The sequence below is a fragment of the Ambystoma mexicanum genome, chromosome 4p, assembly GCF_040938575.1.
Source record: "Ambystoma mexicanum isolate Mex_15411 chromosome 4p, UKY_AmexF1_1, whole genome shotgun sequence".
NCBI lineage: Eukaryota > Metazoa > Chordata > Amphibia > Caudata > Ambystomatidae > Ambystoma > Ambystoma mexicanum.
Window position 1 is genome coordinate 29,946,837 of NC_090927.1, and position 24,857 is coordinate 29,971,693.

The following is a 24,857-nucleotide window of genomic DNA, read 5'->3' on the forward strand; positions in this document are numbered from 1 at the left end:
TAGACCTTTTCTCACCTTCTCCCAGAGGCTCGCGGTCTACAGAGCCCTGGTTCTCTCCAGACTGGACTACTGCAACAGTCCCTTTCTAAATCTTTCTACTTCTACTCTCCGACCTCTTCAACTTATCCAGAACGGCAACACTTATACTTAGCCTCAAGCCCAGGGACCGCATCTCTCCGGCGCTGAAATCACTCCACTGCAGGTGCCTCCCTCTGGAATAGTCTCCTTGCCTCTCTCTGTGTTGAGCCAGACCTCCTTAAGTTCTGGAAACTCCTCAAGACCTTCCTCCTTCTCGCTCCCCACCTCACCTGCTAACCTCCTTGCTCTTCAGTCCTTTCTCTTCCCCAACCTGCTCAGTTCGCCGACTGGTCGCCTGGTGCACCTCCAGAGCCTCACAGGTCCCAGGCCACCCCCTGCCAGTCCTGCACTTGACTCCACGCCTCTGCACTCTGCCTGGCACTACTGCTCTTGGAATATGTTCCATGAGAGGGGCAGCCACCCTGCACTTAACCCAGGCCCCTGCTGGACTTGGTGCACTTGTCCCCCTAACCACCCCCACTTCCTGTCTGCGCACTTGCACGACCTTGAATGTACTAGGCCTAGCAAGTTTGTCTGTCCTGTCTCCCCTCCCTAGCTTGAATGCACGTGAAACACTCATGAATAGATGCATTAGATGACCAACCACTAATCTTGCCAGACCTAGTACGGTAGTTTATTGTTCTGTATGTCCTTTTCCCTCTCCCCCCCCCACTCTTTGTCACACACTTACACTAGTAGATATGCCTCTGCCCTAGTATGCTAGTTATTGTTGTTAGATAATTCAGAATCATTAAGGCCTAATAATGACTACTGTATTCCCTTGTTCCTGTCCCACCCTGAGGCACTTCACTTGTGTATAAGCGCTTTAAAAATAACTATCAACCAACCCGGTCACCAGGTTTTTTTCCTGAACAGTAACACAATCTAACATCTTTCATGTTATGGGTGTTAGTCTTCCCAGTGCACGGTGGTGGCGCAAGTTTTGGTTGTTTGGCTTACCAGAACTGTCGAAGTTCAAGGGTTTTTCGGTTTTACCTGTAACCATAACGTCCCTTTAACAATTTTTTTTGTTGGTTGATTTCATAGGTTTTTAGTAGGGCAGTGGATCCAGAAAGTTCCTTCGGTATAGATTTTTCAGTGAAGGGGATATGTTTGTAGTAGTGCAACTTAACAATAACGTCCCTTTAACAATGTTTTCTTACTGAATTTCATAGGTTTGTAGTAGGGCACTTTAACCATAACTTGCGTATGTTATTGTTTTTTGATGAAAGGTGATAGGGTTTCAGTTGCACAAGTGAACCATAGCGTCCTTGTAATAATGTGTCTTTCAGTGAATTGCATTCGTTTTTTTTACAGAATAAACGTACTTTGTAAAAATGCACTGTACAACATACTGAAGCCTGTGACTGTATAGTAATAGGCACAAAGGTGGGGAACACAGCATCCGTTTGTGCAGATCGGGTGGAGTCCAACGTGCCCAGAAAGGGAGGGGTGGTCATAAAAAGTAGTAACATGCAGCAAAGACAAAAAACATACAAACAGCAGCAAGTGCGTGAATGGGAAGGGAAAATGCTGTAGCTGTACAAAATCTGTACTTTCGCAACAAAGTGCACAAAGGCATAGGGTATGCAGCATAATGGAAAGCACCAACAAGAGAAGTAATGTTTGCCTTTATCAATGTTACTGCACACCTGCTCCACAATCAAACAAAGAACGAAGAGGCAGAGGAGCAAACAACAACTTCCCGAGAACAGAGCGTCAGAGAAACGTGGTAAGTAGACGAAAGTTTGTTGTAATTGCACAGGAGAATTTTCTGCATGAAGAAATGAGGGATGACGATATGTCCATTGTACCCGCCGCACTGTGAAAAGGGAAAGAGTTACAGCAAGGGCAAGTACCCTGGGAACGCAGTGGCAAGAAGAACACAATCACAATGTAAAACATCATGTCAATTAACCACATTTTGTTAGAACATACCGGAATGCAAATCTGTACACCAGAAGCGGCATCTTTTCCACAGGAAATATGGCCACCAAAACTGAACTAAACGCTGGGCAAATGAAAGTTGACCGCTTCTACGCCAAAAATCGAGCAATTGCTCCTCGAATTTGCTGTCTCGAGAACGTTTGTAGAAGAACATACAAGGGGCAAAATAAGATATCACCGCCCAACTTGCACATGTCCGCCTTCCCCATTTCCCAGCACCCCTTCCCCGCAAAATCAGTGTCATGAAAGACGCTTCGATGAGAGCTCAACCCCTTCTTCCCCTCAGCAGCAGCTTGTTGAAATGGAATATGTATCCGTTTCTTGTCCCCCTTCCCTTTCCGATTAGTCGCTATGAATGTGTGCTAATAAAGATTGAAATGTTAATTTGGACAGATTGTGTATGTCCCTTTTTTCGTTTAACAAGGCCATTTTAATTGAGAAGGGCACAGCACTAGTGGGGATGATTGCAAGTAACATAAATGGAGACCGCCGCACCCGGCTGCTCTATCACAATATAATTATTCGTAGGACGCCACTACGGTTCGCATGTTGCACATCCGTCTTTAAATATTAACAGGAGCATCCGTTTATCTGTGGCACAACTGTGCACATACGTTTATCATGATGTGACGCCTAGTAACACTTTTTCTGGTGAACATAACCAAATAAACGTGTGGTATAGTTGTACTAGCTGGAAGCGTGCACCCATGTTCTGCGAGTATATTTCCACGTAAACATCCCCGATTACTGTATAGTGCTCACAGCAAGCATAGGTAGAAATATGCAATGTACGTGTGCCATATGTTTAAGTAGGCTGGGGATGATGGCAAACTTATCGGTAGGAGAACTATGCACGTGCCACAGTGTAACGTCAAATGTACGTCTGGCAGACAAGCTTGCAAATGGAGAACAATGGTGATGCCACCATGGTAACGTATCAACGGTGTGCGTTTGTCCTCATTTGGCAGTCACGCGCCAGATCCGTACAGATCGAAAGAGGACATTTCTCAGCAATGTACAGAGTATTACAGTGATAGTGCACCCTTACAGTGATCCTCCACTCTTCCTTCTACATGTAGATATTGTAGGGAATTAGTTAATGCCACTTTGCGAGGTCACATGCTCCACATCAACCCTATAAAAGAGAACACCCCACAATTGCTCTGTTTGGCTTTCTATAGAAGAGCACTGGAGCACATTGCTTGCAGCAGAAATTCCTCTCTCACAAATAGTGTGCCTGCAAACTACTTGTCTAATTAATGGCCACCAGGGCCTCTGCTACTACCTCTGACTCAGAAGCACCCACGCCCTCACCACCAACACCTCCTGCTACAAGTCCTGAGCAAGTGGACAGGAGTCATAATGGGGAGGGACATCGAAAAGGAAACAAGAGTAAAGTAGAAGGAATCCCCATTGCCTACAGCCAGCAGCAATCCTGGCCGCGGAAACCATTTAGGACCGTTGGAAATGTGCCAAAATCTCGTGCTAACCAGGTACAGTGCACTGAGTGCGGGAAACCTGGCTTGCCCAGCTATGGAACCACCTCCATGTGGCGGCACCTGAAAGCGAACCACCAGGCAGCTATTTGGAGGGTTGTCCCCTTCCAAGCAGGCAGTAGGTTATTGTCCTCTACAGCATCCTCCACATCTGCTCCTACCACCACTAGGGACACTCCAGTGGGCCACCGCGTCCCGCAAGCAACCTTGGAGGACATACGCAGTACAACAGACCCCTACCTGTCAAAGGTCACTGTACTATGCATATACTGTGATGCAGTACTGTGTAGGAGAGAACATTTGCAAAGTGCTTTTGAGGCTGCAGTCCGGGACCATGGCAAACACAGCTCCCTACCCAAGTAAGGTGCACCCTACATCTTGGTTTCACTATACACGGATGACGTGCTACTATATCTGAAGGATCCACACCTCAATGTCCCAACAATACTCAAGGTCCTAAACAATTACGCCAAAGTGTCTAGGATCCACTTTAGCAAAGAGAAATCTTGTATTTTTCCTGATAGCGGACCTGAAGGGGAAAGACAGGGGCGACCTACCAGAAGTGGGACTCAGATGTGAACTAGACATTTTTAAGTACCTAGGGGTGCACATCAGACATACGCCAGAGCAGATCCACGAAAGCAACACAGCAACGGTAGTGCAGGGCCTGCGGAAATCCATGACATTTTGGTCCAAGCTGCCATTATCTCCAATGGTTAGGGTGGCCATCACCAAAATGATTAGCTTACCAAGATTTCTATATTATTTCCACAATGTCTACTACTACATCAAGGCCTCCTTCTTTTGCTTGCTAGATGCACTCCTGTGTAAATTCTTGTGGGGCGCAGCCCACCATAAACCATCTCTGGTCACACTGTGTCTGCCTCATAGAGAAGGTGGGGTACAACTGCCGAATCTGGAGAAATACTACCTCGCAGTCCAGCTATGTTTTGTGGCCAAGTGGTTATCAGACGAGGCCACATCGGAAACTGAACTCTTACGATGCCTAGTGGCACCAACATGACTAAAAGAAGCAATATGGGTCCCTCTTGATTGCATGGGGAGCGCCCCCATACTGGTGTCGCGGGCAGGAGGGTATGGAATAGGGCTACGACACTCACAGGGTGCCCCTACTCACCTGAGATCCCTATAGCAGAGAGTGTCTGCAAGCTCAGTACAGACTTGACACTGGGAGAGGTGGGGTGTTTACTCATGGGGCAACCTGTACGATGGAGGAGCCTTTAGAGCGTTTGAATCACTACAAGAGAAAGAGGGGCTGCCAGGAGGGCAGTTCTTGTGGTACAAAAGAGTCCAGAGGGCGGCCAGGGTAAAATGGGATGGGTGCTGCAAGAATTGACACCAAACCCCCTAGTAACACTAATATACAATCTGAGAGACAACAGGAGGCCGGTGTCCAGATAATGTAGCTCAATAACAGACGGCCCAAACCCCAAGAGTGCACTGCTGAAGGAGAAATGGGAAAAAGATATAGGCGCTGACATTACGGAAAAGGAGTGGGAGAGGATACTGATATTCCCCACAGACGTGTCTAGGAACTCCAGCTTCATGCTGATACAGCTGAACGTTCTGTACCGCACATACACGACCCCGCACAAAATAGCCACATTCAGCAACAACGCAAGCTCAACATGCCCCTGGCGTACATTTGGCGATGCAGACTTGATACACATGTTCTGGGACTGCACACAAGTGCGAAAGTTCTGGGCAGAGATAAAACAGGCTTGCAGGAAGGCTGGGATAGTGAGATATGAATGGACTCCGAAGGACTGTTTACTAGGCGCATACCCCAGGAGCAGTAAATACAAACATGTGGTCAGGTCCATGGATATGGCGTGCACACTGGCCAAAAGAACCATTGCGATGGCCTGGAAATCTGCTAGGGGTCTGCAGTATACTGGCTAGTACTGAGAATTTGAACGTTGGACTGAGGCCGAGACCCGAGTCTGGACAGAAGGCGCAAGAGGCTCTGGTGCATATGGGAGTGACAAATGTGCTGAGTGGAAATTGTTGGTCTGGGATATGTTTCACCCGTCAGACGATAAACACCCTTGAACGCTACTTGGCCCCCCGTTTGTAAATGCCAATCCTTGACCGTTTAAAACTGTTGCACACTCAGAAGAAACTAATGGGTTACTGCTATACTGTTGATATCCAATTTGTTTTGTCCCCGCCCGCCACCCCACATACTCGCAATAACGATGAGCGCAAAATGTCTGTCAAGTGAAGAAAGTTGTTTGTGTTTTGTTTACTGTTCATATTGGAATGTTGCCCTAAGAATGTCACTCTTGCTATGAAGTGATTATTTCATGTATGCACAGCTATATTTTATAAATACCATTAAAATACTTTAAAAGAAATATGGATTTATCAGCACGTAAATCCGCAAATGGACAGTACCACTTCACAATGTACACAGATGTCCAAGTAACCACAGGAATGCACAAGCGCCTCTAAGTATCTGTTTACAAATGTGACACTGTAAACAGTTAGAATACACCACCTAGTAACTAACTGCAACCTGAATATGACAATGTTATTTGCAGCATCACAGCTACCCAACGGAACCTTCAACAACTACTGTGCTACAAACGTAGCATCAAACACAAAGTATCAGCAGTTACAATAAGCCAACAGCTACGTAACTACGGTCATATTACTGCATTACCACAAAACAATGTCATAATACTTGCAACCCAGCAGCAGAAACCAAAAGACATTCACAAATCACCACCTGCTATAGAACGCCACCCATCCTACCAACATGTACAATCCAGATATCGTACACCATTATATTTCCTCCTACTTCAATAGTAGACCTTAAAAAGTGTTGTAACCACGCCAAACGTTACCATCATTCATTGTGCACCATAGAAGCAATGAAATTTCAAAGTTTTTTTTTTTTTAATCCAGCATGGATTTTTTTTTCCTCACAGACCCAATGATTATGCACAGAACCACAGGAACTGCGCTGATTGCAGAGTACACTGGTTCAAAGCATAGTACTTACAAAACGCTAGTTATGAGGGTCCACAAAATAAAGAAATGTATGCTATGTAGTGTACTTCAAAGTAACGAAATACCTGCACTAACAACGTTGTGTCTCTTTTCCCACAGATAATACAGCAACCAGTACGACAACATTTTACACTCCACACCCAAAACACAGTGCAGGCCTTCATCAATGCAAACAGTAAGTCTACAACGATTGCTGTTATACTTGTGTACAATATCCACAGTTCAATAAGTGCCCTTATCTCTGCTTTACATAAACCAATACTACCACGGACAATGCACACCTATATTGCACTCTGCAGCTTGTGGCCACGCCCTACACGCTTCACTACACCCTGTACATTGTAGGGCCTCCAGCCATACACTAACCATTGTACACCCTGCCACTATTACCGCTACACTGCAGAACTATACATACAAACATCTATCCACGTATGACTAAACCCACACATAACACTGCCACCTACCCCTTAGCCATTGCAGTTTACTTTCCCTGCTATTTCCTTCCACAGAATACATAACCTGTTTCCTATGTATGCTGGTCACCTAACCCGATCATCAGTGCACACACTAACCTACCATATAATCGGAACAATCACAACAATACAACTTCATGCATACATCAGTGCATCTTACGTAACTGTCCTAACTTCTGCAACATTTGGCTCTTTGCTTTACACTGCCACCATGTAAGGCCATTAGGTCACTTTCATTGTTATGTAAACCATTTCCAAAAAACGTAGCCAACCCATATTTCACTGCAGCGCATACATCATATTGCCCCAGCCACATTGCAACCACTCCCTTACTGCTTAACCTTTTAAACTTGTTACACTTTTTTCTTGTGTAAAAAAAAAAACACCATTTAAAAGCCCATAATCGCCTTACAATGTTAGACAAACGTTCACACTAACTGCTTTTGCTTTCCTTTCCTAAACAGTAACCCCAAAAAAGGTCATGCAGTAACGCACCAAACCGCGTACTATGGACCACCCACCCACGTGTTCTGAAACAGCAAAGACAGTCTCACATTACCTAGCGTTGCCACATAACACACTGCACATCTAACTTGTCCTTACCCGCTGTAAAACCACATTTTATGTATTTTGCCATTTGTGCATTCACATGACCATTTGTATGGCACCATCATATCTACTTGTACGTTGGACTACCGTCACCGTAATGACACTACCAACATTCCTAAATACATGCCACAATCGAAACACGTTGCCGGCTGATTCCTTCCTTTTTTTTCCTTCGTCATCTCCGGAAATCGAAACCTAACATACCTCTCATTAAACAGGACACACGCTCATTGTAAAACAGCCTTGAGGGGGAAGCATGTTTAGCTCCAAGGTCAGGTATTGTGTAGAAGTCTAGCAAAAAAAGTACATAACTTGCACTGCGCTTCCTCTGTGCATGTGCCCCAAAGGTACTCTGCAACCATCTCATACGTTGTACAATCCAATTTCACGCCCTCCCAATAGAAGCATGGAAGGTGATGAAATTATTTAAGTACACCTTTACATCACATGTGTATATCCATTAACAGTTATTAACGTGCTCCTCAGTATGCATATTTAACCCTTTAAGTGCTGTGGGTATTTCCCCCCAGTGCCAGGGCCTTTTTTGGTGATTTCGCTATGTGGCCATTCAAAGCCTTGTAACTTTTTTGTTACATGAGATATCTCAGCCAAATTTGGCTCCTTTTTTCCCCACAGGAATCCTAGGTTGCTGTAGGGGGGTGAGAGAAAATGAGCAAAAAAGGCAAAAATTTTGTTTTTTTTTTTAAAAAAAATGCCAATGAAATGATGTACAAAGAAGCCTGTCGATTTCCCCAAATTTCCTGGCTTTCAAGAACAGGTTGAGTGGAAACGGGAAAAAAATATTTTGATGTGGTTATTAACTGTTTTGTGAGAGGTAGGCGATTTTGGCCATTTTTGCCAATTGGACATGCGTGGACGGAATGGGAGAAAAGGGTAGGAAAGACGAATTGGAGGACAGAAAGGCATATATTTCTGAAAATAAGACAACATTCCAAGTTTAGGAAGGGGTGATTTGCGTAGGTCAGGCAAACACTAGGTAGGGGAAAATGCCATAGATTGGGGGAAAATGACCGAAAAAAAAGGTATGTGTTGGACATGGTTGGCTTGGTACGGCAATGGCTTCTATGAATTTTGAGAAAAGCAATGCTCTGCTACATTCCCCCGACTCTTGCAGTTAGGAGAGCACACATTTTTTGTAGTGTTTTACAAAACAAGCAATACCACAAGCCAAACACTGAGACATGGTACACAGGAGTTTTTACGCTCACGGCCTGAACAGACACACTTAGCATGTGTAAATCGGGAAAACCAATGTGGTGAGGAACGGCAAGCATCCATTTTTTGAAAGAGCACAGGCAGACCTTTTCAAGGGTAGGTGACGTGTGCAGGTTACAAAAGTGCATGGTGCCTAAAGCAGCGACTAAATGTAGGTCACATTTGGGAAATAAAAGGGTTGTGTGACGAAGGGCACCAGCAAATGGGTCAAAACGTTATGAAAACCACACAAACAAATGTTATACCTTCCCACATTCCCACAGGTGTGCCGATGAAAACGGTACCTCACCTGTGTGGGTGCACCTACCTGGGCGCCAAGGGGAAAGCCTAAAACACAGGTAACCCCAAGTCTGTTTCCACATCGGAATTTGACACTTTCTCCAGACAAGCGCATCATACAGATATGGGCCTCGGGTGTCCAAGCCACCAAGGAAAACAGGGAACCCCATGCATATCCGAAAAGAGGACACCCGTGGGAATCCGCAGAGGTACGAGTTGCGCACATCGGCCCAGAATTTATTACCCAGACATCCCTTTTTGTTTTTGTGCTTTTCGTTTTTTATTTAGCCCCCTTCCCTGGGGGCAGATCAGCCATCTGCCCCCAGGATTGTACACATATGTGCCCCCATGCTTTGGGGGCTGGGGGGTGAGGGCTGCTTACTGTAAGCAGCCCCACCTCCCCTGCATTCAAAGACATCCCTGGTGTCGTAGTGTGCATTGCTGCCCGCGCATCGAGCACCCTGCGCCCAATCCGCGGGCAGCAATGCTGTCAAAAAGGGTGTCCTTGGAAAGGGGAGAATCTCCCCTTTCCAAGGACACCAGTTCTGGAAAATGGTGGCTAGGACCCCCAAACCTCCCCCTTCCCATCACGTTTCTTTTTCTCTTTTCTTTTTTGCCCCCGTCTCTGGGGGCAGATGATCAGCCATCTGCGGCCAGGGTTGTACACATGTGCCCCCATGCTTTGGGGGCCGGTAGGGGCCGAGGGCTGCTTACTGTAAGCAGCCCCCACCTCCCCCCCTCATTCAAAGACATCCCTGGTGTGTAGTGTGCATTGCTGCCTGCGCATCGAGCGCCCTGCGCCCGATCCGCAGGCAGCAATGCTGTCACACAGGGTGTCCTTGGAAAGGGGAGAATCTCCCCTTACCAATGACACCATTTCCAAATAAAGCCCTGGTGGTTAATGCCCCCCAAACCCCCTCCCCCCATCCCATCACGTTTTTTTGAATTTTTTTTACCCCCTTCCCTGGCGGCTGATGATCAGCCATCTGCCCCCAGGGTGTTGTGCACATATGTGCTTTGGGGGCCGGTGGGGGGGGGGGGGCTGCTTTCTTGAAGCAGTCCCCCTCCCACCCCCAAGTCACAAACAGATCCATGGTGGTCCAGTGGGTTGCTGGTCACGGATCGAGCGCTCTGCGCTGATCCGTGACCAGCAATGCCTCAAATATGTGGTGTCCTTGGAAAGGGCAGAACCTCCCCTTTCCAAGGACACTTTTTCCTCTATCCCTGGTGGCCTAGTGGGCCCCAGGGCCCCCAAACCCCCTCTCACTTCCCTCCAGGGGTCTCTGCCGCTGTGGCCCCATGCTTTGGGGCCACGGGGGGGGGGGGCGCTTACCTAGTAAGCAGCCACCCCTCCCCCGCGTCACAAACGGATCTGTATTGATCCGGTGACATTGCTGCCCAGGGATTGCGTGCCCTGCGCCCGATCCGCGGGCAGTAATGCCACACAATGGGCATCGTTGGAAAGGGGAGGATCTCCCCTTTCCAACAATACCCGTCTCGATCTCCGGCTTGAAATACAGCCGGAGATCGAGGCGGAGAAAGGTGAACACTCACCTTCTGTTTTCACCGCAGCAGCCTGAAATGGCTGCTGCGGTGAAAATTAGTTTCACTTTCACGCCGAGATGCTTTACGCACGCCGACGTGAAACTGAAGGTAATCCAGCCCCCTGGTAGTGAGGCGGGACACTTCCAAGGACGAGATACCTCGTCCTTTCACTTAAAGGGTTAAAAACATTCTCTACCGCTCACTTTCTCTCTGTACATTACACAGATCTTTGTGACGGCACTAAAATACGCTGTTACACTGCTATGTCTCCACCATTCCCAGTAAATTGCAACTGTCATTGCACTTTCTTTTCCTGCTATTCCCCCCCCCCCCTCCAAATGCATACATACAAGGCACAACAAACATAGAACGGAAGTCGTATACTAAAGCACCTCACCTTCTGCGCACTTATACAATGCCAAATTCCCTGTTCTTCTCTTTGGATGCCCTTTCACACAATTACTACGTCTACGCACCCTCAGTGTATTCTACCTTATAACGGACACAGGTGCACACAGCGGTCAACTAGCACACAAACATGTACAGCTCACATTTCATTGACGTGCTTCTTACCTAAGCAGCTCCTCCTTTCTCCAGCAATCCGAGGTGACCCCCATTACATTTCTTATTGCATTACTTTCTTTGTAGACACACAGACACCTTGTGACGTGGGTCCAACTACACTCGCTACCACTGTTAAAGTTTTGTAAAAAAGCAACATATGAAACCATTATCTACTCTAATGGTTCTAAGAAATTTTCTTGTTTGCAGACTTACAATCACAGCATTACCTACAAACCAGACACCAAGGCAGTGGGTTCACATATGGTGCTACACACTAACACACACTTCATGGTTCATCAGGCATGCAGCTATTACTACATTATCCTTCCTGCAAAGTTTTGTACTCTACGTTGCAACTAATACCCGCTTCTTACATCTACTCTTATTCCTCCTTCTACTCAGATATCTGGCAGCCCACTGAGCGTGCCACACCTTCCACATTCCAATAGACGGCTGGTGGACCAACCATTGGAGGATTACCATAAGTAATGTCTTTTCCATCGTTATAATCTGGGCTGACCGCTATGGGCCAGTATGGCCACTTGCGGTTCCTGCTATCCGAACCAACCTGCTAACATTTATTCTATAAGCGATCCCAGAGGCACCAGATACTACCTTCGCTACCTTTCAAAAAATATGTATTCTTCCACACTGGTCACAAATCGGCACTGCGTACTGCTTTTCCCACTGTGCTACACGAGAACAGAATTGCACAGAGGGCATTGGTCACTGGATTTTGTTTGCGAAATAAAACAGCAGTGATTCCACCAACTGCATTTACTTTCTGTGGCCAAATAAAGCACTTCCAACCACTGACTGTATCGTTAGTAAAGTATGGCTGGAACCGTAAAACTCTGTCTGCGCATGTCCACTTTTCCTTTTGTTTATGTTGTTCTTTTCCAGAGCTAGGTACTCACATGACAGAGTGCACTACGCTTGCCACGCATATAAAATAAATACCTGGAGTGCAGGCAGTGACGAACGACTATCGACAAGTGAAGTCACAAACGCCAGTGACTGCTGCGATAGTGTAGCCAGCACACAGGAATATCTAACGGAAGCGATGCACACATTGCAATTCCACACGATGCACACATTGCAATTCCACACACTTAAAGCTCCACCTGCTTCCGTTCACCATATGAACAAGTACGCCAAACAAAGGCAACAGTCAGATGGCCTGCCATCCTGTATATAGCTCCACTTAACAGTGTTCATTATGTTGCCGGCTGAAAATATGTGTTGGACTGTACATTCTCCATAGTTTTCATGTAGAATACTTATTAAGTCGTGTCATGTCGCACTGCTTGCCTTTGCTCTCAAAGTACAGGGTATTATAAGAGGTGTACCATACTGTACATCAATTGCATCATCTCAGTATGTGAATAGCAACAAGGCCAATAACGATCACCATATTCACGTGCTTTCACTTCACGCCACCTCTACTGGTATGCCAACTGCAAAGTTTCCTCCACAACCATGCGGAGACAGTGAGCACCCACAGGAGACATACATATTTTGTGCTGTGTACACTGGACTTGCACATCAGTGCAAGAACTAACCCAACGAAGGGAACATTCTTAAACCTACTTCCGAACAATATCCACATTGTTACATCAAACGCCCGTAGCCATCCATACATGGCAGTACGCGCTTCCCACTCCCAACACACCATAGTACACAGATTAAAACAATCCCTATACCATCTGGAATACACTCCCCACCACCAATAGCCTCTGAAAGTTGTCGCCTACGCACCTACCCCACACCGCTTTATGTGTTAGTATCTTCGTACATGCGCCATGTCGCAAATGTTACGCAGTGAAACAATCCTTGCATTTCTCACTTTCTTACTGCACTCCCTAAACAGAAGCTCACTTCACGGCCACACCCCTCCTAACGCAAATGGTGTCTTATCTCACCAATGCCCCTTTAAAACCTGCACCATGCCCTCCACAGTGATTCTGCAAAGGCGCGGATCTTACCACATTTACATATTTACATGTGTATTCTATCGCGAAACCTACGAGGACAGTCAGGAGCCTCTGTCCAACACTCCTGTAGACAAATTTTGACGCCAAAGGGCGGAAAATGACGTTTTTCCACCTTTAGGCTCTTCTGGTCCCTCTAAGCAGACAAAGGAGAAATTTGAAGGGTGGATGGATCGTCTTGAAAGGTTTGTCTCGCTTTCTGAGCATCCTTCCCCTAAGAGGTCTCGTGGGAAACCCATTTTAAGATCAGCTTCACGTTTCCAAGAAAATCTTCACTCTCAGCCCTCGGTTTCTGTCCACCATGAAGATGTAGTCCTGATGGACACTTACCAGGACATCTACAGCGAAGAAGATGACCATTTCTTCCTGCAGGACTACCCTGAGGACCAGGCGGATGCCATAGACAACTGAGAGGAAGTGCAAACGGAGCCATGGACGCTCACCACGCAAGATCAGGACACTGATGTTTTATGCCTGGATTGTCGTCCTTCCACCCCGGCTCGCCAGGCCTCGCCTGTAGATGACCAAATGGCCTTCAATGCCATCTTAGCGAAGCAAGCAGATCACTTTCAGATCACTACACAGGAGGCGGTACCGGAACAAGACTTTGTGGAGGACATTCGGTTAAAAGAAGATTGGTCCCCTCCCTGGTCACGCCAGCTCAGACCCGGCAGTGAACCCAAGAGTGGATAAACTATTTCGGCCAGCTCCTTCGGACCCTCAATATATTAAAGGCCCCGCCAACCCGGACTCCTTGGTAGTCACTACCACCTGGAAACAGGCAGGAGTACCCCTTGCTACGGGGGAGGCACCTCCGGATAAGGTCTCCAAGAAGTTGTATGCCCTAGCGTGTTACCTCGGCAGCTGCATACACCACACGCATAGCGAATAACACCACGCTGCTGGCCAGTTATGCAGACGCACAATGGAACCTTGTACAAGGTCTCCAGGAGGTTCTTGAACCCGTTAGGTCCAGGCTTCTCACCATCGTGGCCGAGGGTAGGCAGGTAATTCAGAGAATAATTGTTAGAGAGCACCTTCTGCAGACCTCTTTAGCTTCTTAGGTATACTTTATTGTTTAGTACATGAATGGCAACCACTGGGTCCCCATCACCCAGGCATAACTGACATAAGGTAGAACACACACAGCATTCCCACATCAACATTCCACATGACATCACAGGGTCTCTGATTCGCAGGCAAGCACTTCACAACACATCTCCTTCCTTTCCAATGACACACACACTTCTAAAGCACACCACCTTCAAGTACTTCAATCTCATCTCCTTCCTTACACCCACAACGCAAATACACACACACATCCACATTATCCACACAGCATTCATTTATAACAGGGATGTCGGTCACACGCAAGGTGCAACCAAAACTGACATAGGAGACAGGATTTGTTTAGAGCCTCCATGCCAGGCAACATCCATATCATGCATCTGTTTATGGAGTGATGCTGCTCAAAGACATTACTGGGACGCTATCACCACATTTTACCTCTCAGGACGCTATCCCTATTCACCTCCTTAACAATGGGACGCTATCCCCACTCACAATGGGTCGCTATCCCTACTCGCACTTCTGACTTGAACTCACTTTGAAGGAGCTATGTTCCTCTTACTTCACACACTTCTGATATACATGCACTCTCAATCTTCACATATTTTTACACTTCATACCACATTGAACAATGGCGACTCACTTCATTCACAGACCCCTTTTTTTCATTGTTCTATTACAACATACCATTGAATTTAAAAGTCCACTAAAAGTTCATGCCGCTTTCTTGCAGCCTCATTTTCCTTAATGCGTGCTCTCTTAAAACCTAGGAGTCCATGCCGCCTCCATTTACGTTTTACGCATATCTTTATACTCTAAAAGTCCATATTGCTCTGGGCAACGTATTCCTGGAATTCCTCAAGAGGTTACTACTACTTCAACCAAACCCTCTTTCTTGCACTTTCAAGTATACACACAAGACTTCCCACTATCACACTTAGGTCAAACACTGTATGTTATTAAGTCCATGAATGTCAATGTGCGGCTGCAAATCCTCCAAAAGTTCATTTTAACTTCCTTACGTTACCCACAAAATGCACTGATCTTTCGTACTCAACACATGCATTTATCCAACGTTACTTTCCTTTTTTTTCTTTTTTTTTTTACACATAGAGATAGAGCACTTCTATAGTACATTAAATGGATACACTGTGCGCATCTAGACCAAGTGCCTCCACAATCCTTGCCGTATTCCGGCTTTCCGCTCGACCTCTCCTCTTGTCAGTCACACGACATTAGCACTGTCGCGATGTGGGCACTCTCTCGTGGACTAACGCTGATGCTGTTGGGTGCTTTACTCACGCACCCCACTGACTCACACAAGACTTCCTTGCTGCAATGAGAGCAATGAGAGCTTCCACGCAGCTTTGAGCAACCGCCGCAGCCCTCACAGGGAACACTACGTTTGGCGTTCTCTCATGTCACCACCTCCCAGGTCAGTCATGCAACGTCATCATTCCCAGGTCATCGTCGGGGCGCACCACACCTCCTGCTTCCAACTGTCACAAGTATGTTTCACATAGGTCTTATCTTCTACATACGAGCCCTGGGGCCCACACTGTGCTGCCGAGCTTCACCCTCTGGGTCTTTTCTTCAGTGACTCTGACCCATCACTTCGTCCTGCTTGGACACTTCGTAGGAGCCCCTCCTTTCTTCATCGCTTGGGCCCATGGACCCCTTGGGTGCTGGGGTGCCCCTTCTTCACTACTGTGCCCTGGGCCTGCGCAGGGGTTTTCTCTATCTTTCAATCACCTGCGCACCGCTTTACTTGTCTTCTGCCTTTGGGGGCCTGCTTCACTTTTGGCTTACTTCACTTCCCATTCACTTATGCTTCAAGATCTTTGCCCCATCTCTGCGCTGGGACTGCCCCCTTCTCCCCTGGGTGATGGGACTTACTTCAGAGTTTCTGGTGGGCAGTGGTTCCTTTTTTTCTCTTGCTGCTCTCCCCTCAGCAGTTTCTTCTTCTTCACATGGGATCTTAGTAATCCTCGTCGCTAGAAAGCACCTTCTACAGACTTCTTTAGCTTCTTAGGTATACTTTATTGCTTAGAGTGCCCTGGGCCAGAGAGCTGCCTGCTGTCTCAGCAGTGTCCTGAGTGTTCTTGATTATTGTTTTGAAGTGCTTGCCTGTGAATGAGAGACCCTGTGATGTCATGTGGAATGCTGATGTGTGAGTGTTCTACCTTATGTCAGTTATGCCTGGGTAATAGGAGCCAGTGGTTGCCTTTCATGTAGCTTCATGTAACCAAGTAATAAAGTACCCCCAGAATCACTCCAAGGTGGAACGGTCTCTAGATAACATGGTCAGGAAACTGTGTTCACTCCCCCCCGCATCCCTCCCCCCCCCCCCCCCCGACTCCCCTACTCAACAAGATAGAGCACAAGATGCACCAGGAACCAGTCACCATGATATAGGTAGCCCCCATGTGGGCTCACCAACCCTGGTTCGCTCATCTAATGGGAATGTCCCTCTCCCACCAGTAAAACTACCCTGCCCGTACAACATGTCTCAGGACAGAGGGGGTTGCGGGGGGGGCGAGCCCCTACACCCATGCCCTCAAACTCTGAATTTAGCAGCCTGGCTCCTTAGGTCACAGAGTTTAGAAACATTCAGCTCCCTCAGAGATGCATGGACATTCTCAGGGAGGCTAGGAAACCTAACACCCGCTATTGCTATTCCAGCAAATGGAAACGGTTTGTCATCTGGTGTAATACCAAGGGCGTCAATCCCATCGATTGCTCGCCCACACACATTGTACTGTACCTAACCCATGAAGCAGATGGAGTGGATGAAGCGGACAGAGTGGACGGAACAGTTGGAGCGGATGGATGGAACGGATAGAGTAGACGGAACAGATAGAGTGGATGGAACGGATAGAGTGGATGAAGGATAGTGTGGATGGAAAAAGATGGAAACGGAGGGAACCGATATATCTCTGTACCTCCTATCTATGCTATGTATATGCTATGTTCCTGTATCCCCATGTTATCTGTATCACGTTTTCCCTATCCACCCTGTCACATTATATACGTATGCCGATATGTACGCCCCCTGTCCTGCTCTCGTGCTTGGTCGCAGGCGCTTTACTGATAACGACCATATAACACTGCTACGCTTACTCTCTCCTATACGCCATCATTCAACTAGAACACAGCTATACTATGACACATTCGGCCTAGCTGTTCTCAAACTAACATGACCCCACAAACACCTCATCATCCTAATAAAACACAGCTAGCTGAGCACATACCGGCTAGCTTAGGCGTCTCCTCAGGCCTAACGCAGCCAGAACTCCGTCTGGGTGTCCACCCTCCAGACTGAACACATCCAACTGATTTCCTCAGCACCACACCTACCGCTAAGAAGCGGCTATCATGCAACAACCACACCAGGTGCACACATAACCGGGGCGCCCACGCTCCATACAACATGCTCTCTCTCTACTGACTTGAACTGCGGTTCCCGAGGGTATTCAACCGACCAGCGCTTTGAGGTCATACCAATGATACAAAAGGCGCTATATAAATGCCAAGTAACATAACATAGTAACTTTTGCATTCATTGCGCGTTTGACCCATGGGAGAGCTAGTATACCGATACGACGTGCACAAACGAAGAAACCACACGGAAGTTGAGTTTGTAACATGGAAATGGGTCCAAAACCAACACCAGGGTAACAAGACGTGGCCCAAGTAATAAGGAATTGCCAAACAGTTGTCCCTATATGAAGTCTGCTAAATAAGAATAAAACAAGACCAAGGGTTAGAAGTCTTATCAACTATCAATATCAAAGTGTATCTGTCCTGATGAAGGCCTCCGGAAAAACCTTTGAGCATGGGGTTTATTCCATGAGACACAACATCCGAGGATACTTTAGTTTGAAAAAACATCTCATCTGTTTCCTGTCATTTTGGAACGAAAGACCTTGCAGATATTATGATCAGTTTAATAAATACCGCGAACAGATGAGAGAAGAAATGATTTACTGATAACCTTTTGAAGCATACGTTTTGAGATATGTTTTAATATTTGAGGTGTTTTTTGTATAAAAATGTAATAATGATTTTTGATAAAATGTTTTATCTTGAGATGAGAACTTTGAGTGGGGGTGATTTCAAAGTGATTTAAATATGACATGATGATTTACATGCCATAGAGTGTGGTACCTAAATACGTTTGTGAAAACAGGAGACAGGGGTAGTCTGTGTTTCACCCATTAGTTCATACTAACTTTGCCCCATTATAACACAGTCCCCTCATTAACAAAAAAGATTGGGCTTGGCCTATGTTATATCAAGTGTATTTTATGATACAAGGTAAGCTTATATTAACTTATGCAAATTACCTAAGGCAAAGTGAAAGTACTCTTTCTACATTTTATGTCTTCAAACCACATACCAATATCACAGGACTCCCATAAATAGCAAGGTTTCATAGCAAGAGCCTACTCCTTTGCCACACCCGCTGCAAAGCAATACACCCATGCATGGAAACATGCCAGCACTTACTCTTTCTGTCCACAGGTACATGTTGGTTCAGTAGTAAACGCAATGAAGTCAACTTTGTTACCTACTTTCAACCAGTACCCTCCCTCTTATGTCCAAGGGCCCCAGCCATGCACGCAAGCCAGTATGGGTTTTGCCAGCACAATACAACATAGCACTACGGCTGCAAATATCATGATATCCCCAATGGAGTCTGTCTGCACTCACCAAAAAATTAAACTCGCCTCCACAACTGCCCACCAATTAACTTGTGAGTACCTGCATACAAATTCCATCCATCTACCATTGTCTAACTGCCCTCCCTAAAGCAAAGCTGTGCCCAAGAGCTACGGCTTCTGCCCATGCACCCAATTGCCTAGTCCTAGTGCACACCCACTGGAAGGCAATAAAGTCATACATGGTAACATTTCCCACAGTGCTTTACTGCCTACAAGTATGTATAGATACAGCAACGGACTCAAACAAGGCAACATTCTCACACCTACTTCCAACCAGTGCCCACATTGTTACGGCCAAGGGCCGCACACAAGCCAGTATGGGTTTTACAGGCACAAGACAACATGGCACTGCGACTGCAAATATCCTCATATTGTTTGCAATGCACTCCCTATCCTCAATAGAGGATGTCGGCACTCACCAAAAAAAAATGCTTGCCTCAACAACTACCCACCGATAAAGTACATGTGAGTGAGTACCTGCATACAAATTCCTTCCATGTGCCAATGTCTAACTGCCCTCCCTAAAACAAGGCTGTGGCCAAGCCCTACGGTCTTGGTACATAGGCGGAGGCGTATGGCCTCCGCCCATGCACCCAATACCGTACTCCTTCAAAACACCCACTGAAAGGCAATATAGACATGCATACAACCATGTGGCCATAACCATGTGAATAACGTTGCTAACCCTAGGTGACATTTCCAAGTCCTACCCCAGGTATTTACTTTGAAAAAACATCCCAACAGCCATTATTTGTACATATTTCAAGAATGGAAAAATGCGTAGTTTGCATCTTCGGTAAAAGTTACATCCTATTAGCGCCTAGCTTCCCAAAGGTAGCTCCTGATTACTGCACAATGCCAGACACCCCAAGCGGCTTTAGACGTTTGCTCAATGCTTAATTCTGATCCCAGTCAGACACACTCCAAACAGTAAACTCTGCATGCCAGCCAGTATGTCTGTGAAGTGTCATCTTCCAACATGCTCTATGTTGCCCTCTGACAGCGGCACAAACTCTGATGTTGTCTGGTGCCAACTACCGTCGCCCACTTTTCTCTTCTCTCTCCGGGAACTTTGGTTTTGCAAATCTGTTCTTGCCTGGATAACCTCCTACCTGGAAGGTTGATCCTTTAAAATCTCATGAAACTCACAAACCTCTGAACCCACCTAGGTCCCCATCATCCAGCAAGGATCAGTCCAGAAACTCTGCTCTCTCCATTTATTTATTCCATTTGTTGTAAGCGCCCAGACCCAGAGGTATCACGGAGCTAGTACAAAGTTCAAAAACCCATTCATAACATGGGGAGCAGAATACAAGAGAAGGGAGACGGGAGCAGGGAGCTAGCACATAATTAGTTCAAAATGTGCATATGGTCTTTTCCTTTTTTGTAATGGCTTGGCAGGAGGAACGATTGTCTAGAGGGTTGCCCAGGGCAATGCCAGGTTAAGATTAATTTGAAACCTTCCAGCCACCACCCCTTTTGTTTTGCTGTGTTCCATTTGTATGCATCACATTTAAACTGCGCATGGATTCAGTTCAGATCACCTACATTAAGAGGGCACAAGTACTACCGGCAAAAGTTCAAAATTACAATCCGTGTCCTTATCATTCGGGCTAAAGTTTGTAAACACAAAGGAGAGCATGCAGGGGGGCAGTCTACAGGCTGTGATCAGTGCAGAATAGGGGGCAGTCTACAGGCTGTGCTCAGTGCAGAAGAATAGGGGGCAGTCTACAGCTTTATTTATTTATTACATTTATAATACACCCAGACCCGGAGGTATCACGGCATAGTTACAGACAGTGCATAAAAACAGGCTTAATTATAGAACAATAATATTGCAGACAAGGGTAATGTTATATACAATGGACATAACAATTGTTCAGTTTAGTATTGATTAAATAACCAGGTTTTCGGTGCTTTTTTTAATTGTGGGTAGGATTTTTCATTCTTGATGTTGGTGGGTAGGGAATTCCAATGTTTGGGAGCAAGGACCTTGAAACTGCTGCCCCCAGATTGCTCTCTTTTGTATCGGGGGCTTTCGAGTTGAGCATTAGTGTTGGATCTGAGAAGTCTGGTCTGAGATTTCATCAGGACTGTATTGATGAGGTATTTGGGGGCTTTGTTCGTAATGCATTTGTGTTTAATACTAAGAGTTTTGAATAGTATCCTAGCTTGGATGGGGAGCCAGTGGTTATCTCTTTGGATATTTGAGATTATCTTCAGATTTGTGTTATGCCTAGGGCAGCTCGGAGAGCTTTATTCTGCATAAGCTGAAGTTTGGCTATATTGGTTTGGGAGGTGCTGAGGAAAAGGGTGTTACAGTAGTCAAGCTTCGATAATATGAGTGTTCTTGCTAATGTCACGCAGTTATTAGGCGAGAGAAATTTATGACTGAGAGAAATAAGTTTGGACGTGTAAGAAGTAGAGGTAGTGTGTTAACTTGTTTTGACATAGTTAAAGTGGCGTCTAAGTAGACACCAAGTGGCGTCACTTGTTTAAGTACCGGGATTGTGGTGCCATCAATGACATGATTTGTAAGCTGGCTGAAGCGTATTAATATTGGAGAGTGAGCCTATTATAAGTAGCTCTGTTTTGTCATCATTGAGGCAGAGGCTATTGTTAGCCATCCAGTTTTGGATAATTGAGTACGTTTGATTGATTGATGAGCATAGACTCTTGCTCGTGATTGGCTGTGTGTGGGATAAGGATGTGGGTGTCATCTGCAAAGTTGGTGTAGACGACACCCATGGCATCCAGGGCTGCGAAGAGAAGCTTAATATAAGCATTGTACAATGTAGGCGATAGACAAGAACCTTGCGGGACGCCTATAGAACTGGTATAGGGTCAGCTGATTCTTTGCCGATGGACACTCGATGTCCCGTCTGCTAGGAATGATTTGATCCAGTCTGCGGCATCCTTAGACAGATTGAAATTATTTGCTAGCGTACGGCAGAGTTTGTCATGGTCGACCAAATTGAATGCCGCTGAGAGATCCAATAGTATTAGTAGGCAGAGTTTGCCTGCATCTCTGGTGGCGTCCATTTGTATCATCAGATCGAGTAGGGCTGTCTCTGTACTATGATTGGGATTATGATACTATATTATGATACTACAGCTGTGATCAGTGCAGAATGGGGGGGCAGTCTACAGGCTGTGCCCAGTGCAGAATGGGGGGGCAGTCCACAGGCTGTGATCAGTGCAGAATAGGGGGCAGTCTACAGGCTGTTCCTAGTGCAGAATAGGGGGCAGTCTACAGGCTGTGCCCAGTGCAGAATAGGAGGCAGTCTACAGGCTGTGCCCAGTGCAGAATAGGGGGCAGTCTACAGGCTGTGATCAGTACAGAATGGAGGGCAATCTGCAGGCTGTGCTCAGTGAAGAATAGGGGCAGTCTACAGGCTGCGTTCAGTGCAAAATAGGTGGGCAGTCTACAGGTTGCAATCAGTGCAGAATAGGAAGCAGTCTACAGGCTGCAATCAGTGCAGAATAGGGGGCAGTCTACAGGCTGCAATCAGCGCAGAATAGGGGGCAGTCTACAGGATATGATAAGTACAGAACAGGGGGCAGTCTACAGGCTGTGCTCAGTGAAGAATAGAGGCAGTCTATAGGCTGTGCTCAGTGCAGAATAGGGGGAAGTCTACAGGCTGTGATCAGTGCAGAATAAAGGGCAGTCTACAAGCTGTGATCAGTACAGAATGGAGGGTAATCTGCAGGCTGTGCTCAGTGCAGAATAGGGGGCAGTCTACAGGCTGTGCTCAGTGATTAGGGGCAGTCTACAGGCTGTGCTCAGTGAAGAATAGGGGCAGTCTACAGGCTGCGCTCAGCGCAGAATAGGGGCAGTCTACAGGCTGCGCTCAGCGCAGAATAGGTGGGCAGTCTACAGGCTGCGCTCAGCGCAGAATAGGTGGGCAGTCTACAGGTTGTAATCAGTGCAGAATAGGAAGCAGTCTACAGGCTGCAATCAGTGCAGAATAGGGGGCAGTCTACAGGCTGCAATCAGTGCAGAATAGGGGGCAGTCTACAGGCTGCGATAAGTGCAGAACAGGGGGCAGTCTACAGGCTGTGATCAGTGCAGAACAGGGGGCAGTCTACAGGATGTGCACAGTGTAGAATAGGAGGCAGCCTACAGGTTGCACTCAGTGCAGAACGGGGGGCAGTCTATAGGCTGTGATCAATGCAGAGTAGGGGGCAGTCTACAGGTTGTGATCAGTGCAGAATAGGGGGCAGTCTACAGACTGCTCAGTGCAGAACAGGGGGGTCAGTCTACAGGCTGTGCTCATGGCTAAGGAGTAATGGGGCAGCAAGCAGACACAGCAGTGGGTGAGGCAGAAGTGTGCAGGGCCCACATGTCTCCAGCCTGTTGCATGCATGCATGCATGCTGGGATGTGCAGGCTCATAGGGATTGTGTGAAGGCATCGCAGGTGACCCGACCTCTGCAGATGCACCGGTGTGGACGTGCAGCCTGGGATCAGATAATATACGGGGGTCCCAGCATGCATAGCAGGGGGTTTGCCTGATGAAGGACAGGGCCCTGCTGCTCTCCAGGCGGGCCGGGGGGAGGGGCTGCTAGATGTAGGCTGGGGGGGGCTCCATACCTGGGCTCTCTCCCCGGCAGATGGGCGGGCTCAGTGCCAGGCTCGCAGGGCCCGCTCCTCTCCAGCGCCTCACTGCCTCCGGCTCCGGCCACTGCAGCTCCACATACAGCCCTTTGTGCCCCAGACCCCCCACTAGACCCCTCAGTACCGGCCATCAGCCACTAGCGCGCATGCGCACACCGTCGCGCCTGCGCTCATTGACGTGCGCGTGCGCAGCGAGGATTCACGCACCCGCTGCAAGTCTCGAGACGGACGCAGGAGCGTGCGCGTGCGCAGCCGGCGTTTCTTACTTGGGCTATTTTTACTGTTTAAAACATTTTTAAGAAAAATGTAATTGAATACATATAAATGTTTTAATATTCATGCAGTTCATGAACTGACTCGGATCTGTAAAGCCGCGAACCTGTTATAGCCTGTGTAAGGGGTTAAGAGCACACGCCGCCATGTTGGATGAGGGCGTAAAAGGCCCCACGGGGGTTAAGAGCACACGCCGCCATGTTGGATGAGGGCGTAAAAGGCCCCACGGGGGCGGCCATATTGGGTGTGGGCACTGAACTGCCATCTGCTGCTCCAGGCTTCACAAATTCCTATATTAGCACTAGGACCAGAGGTCGAAGTCAGCGGGCACTAACAGGAATGCAGTTGCACTACTTTTATTGTTTTTTACTGTTTGAAGTTCCAGTACTTTATACAAATATGTTAACACTGTTTTAATTGTTCTTAGTGAATATAACGCATACCTTTTCGTTTAAACAACGTATAGCTGCTAAACTCAGGAGCTTGGATGATATCTCAGCATAGCTCTCAATTCACACTCTTTGGACGGGTGTCTCCTGGAGGGTATCAGGTAATAATGTCCCCATACATAATGTCTCCTGGAAAAGCCATTGGCGACATTATACATGGTGACATTATGTATGGGGATGGGTTGCAGGGATGTCCCCCGCATGTTCAATATAATAATGTCTCCGCAAAAAAACAGCAACATTTTTGTCAGGAGACATTTTTGCGGGTACATTATTACACGGAACCCTCCTGGAGTCCTTCTCCAGTCTCTATGCTCCTCCAGGAAACCAGCAAAAACACCTGCCTCCTGAGGGTCCACTTCATGGAGTCTCCAAGTTTTCCTGTTTTCTTGCTTCATACATGCCAGCATTCTCGACCACCTAGGAGGGAGTTTCTGCTCCCGAAAGCAGGAGAAAGGAATTTCCCCATAGG

General features: G+C 47.0%; 1 protein-coding gene across 1 annotated transcript in view; it reads right to left on the bottom strand.

Annotated features, from left to right (window-relative positions):
• Positions 1 to 23,913, bottom strand: part of LOC138452929 (zinc finger protein 777-like) — a 161,080-nt gene extending 137,167 nt beyond the window's left edge. Inside the window, exon 1 of the mRNA XM_069605290.1 lies at positions 23,640 to 23,913. The gene's annotated coding sequence lies outside the window, so the exon portion shown is untranslated. The remainder of the gene's footprint in view (positions 1 to 23,639) is intronic.
• Positions 23,914 to 24,857: the final 944 nt, after the last annotated feature.